The sequence below is a fragment of the Halyomorpha halys genome, unplaced genomic scaffold (genome assembly GCF_000696795.3).
Source record: "Halyomorpha halys isolate HHAL.00 unplaced genomic scaffold, Hhal_1.1 Scaffold1892.1, whole genome shotgun sequence".
NCBI classification, from domain to species: domain Eukaryota; kingdom Metazoa; phylum Arthropoda; class Insecta; order Hemiptera; family Pentatomidae; genus Halyomorpha; species Halyomorpha halys.
In genome coordinates, this window is record NW_027105549.1 from 63354 (window position 1) to 64624 (window position 1271).

General features: G+C 30.7%; 1 non-coding gene across 1 annotated transcript; it reads right to left on the reverse strand.

The window, feature by feature from the left end:
- Positions 1-202: 202 nt before the first annotated feature.
- TRNAI-AAU (transfer RNA isoleucine (anticodon AAU)) lies at positions 203-276 on the reverse strand. The gene has a single exon. It is a non-coding gene; the product is annotated as a tRNA-Ile (tRNA).
- Between the last annotated feature and the right edge of the window lie 995 nt (positions 277-1271).

Genomic DNA, 1271 nt, shown 5'->3' on the forward strand with positions numbered 1-1271 from the left:
TAAATATTGTTTTGTGGTACAATAATTAATTTTAATATTATTAATAAATACCAGAGAAAATTATCTAAATTCCAAGTTTAAATACTGCATATAATTATAACTGTTTTATTTACTATTACTAAATTATGACTATGTAAAGCTTGTTGTTATAAAATCCATTTATATTATTAATGCAGTCTAAAACTAAAAAAAAAAAAATCAATGGCCCATGAGGGGATCGAACCCGCGACCTTCGCGTTATTAGCACGACGCTCTAACCAACTGAGCTAATGGGCCAACTGAACAACAGGCGCCACATTTAGAAAAATGAACATTGAAGAGAAAATTAATTTTAAAAACACAAAAATGGCAAGTTTTAAATTAATTATTAAATAAATAGAAACTATAAAAGTTAATTGAATAATATTCAACAGGTAAGTTAGAATAAGAAAATATTGGTCAGAGTTACATTGTACATTTTAGGTTCGAGAATTCAAATTTTTTTTTTTTTAGAAATAGTTTATTCAAAGTTTAAAAAACATTAATTCAAACCAAATGAATTTTTGCTGAATCAACTTGGATTATTTACTCTGTCACTAGGTAATGGCCACAGGTGTGACTCAAACTGTCCAGGAACAAACGAAAGACTCCGGTCTGAAATACAGAACTAGTTAAATATCTGGCAATAATACACTTAGATTCTATACAAAGAAGCAGGGAATGAAAACCTACATCGATATTCAGTTACATGATTATCTATTTTTTATGTCGATAAAATTTATCAAGGATGTACCTCACGAGGCTGGCTATATACAGCTCTACCTGAGTAACGTTACCCCTTGCTGACTCACATCAATATCTAGTGAATTGCAACTCACTGCCAGTTAACTGCATCTCGTAGTCTATCCTTCTTCCACGTCCTGTCAGCTCGCTTATCGGCTTCTCAAGTCCTGTCTTCCTGTCAAGTCTGTGGCTATGGTTAGTTAGGATCAAGAATAACCTATTCCTGAATAACACACGACGGCAAATCAAAGACTAAGGATTCATTTATACCATTCACTTTTATTTATACCATTCACATTTATACTTTGCACACAAAATTTTTATTAACTAAAAAAACAAATTTTTGTTGAGTCATTCCACAATTTAAAAATCGACATAAAAACAAATAGTACAAGATCCCAAGAGGATAAAAAAGTCAGTTATTTCACCCCAATTTTTTATTTTTTTAATGAAAACTGTATAATTAGTAATCAAAGTTGATGAATCTGCCAAGTATAGGTTCATTTCAC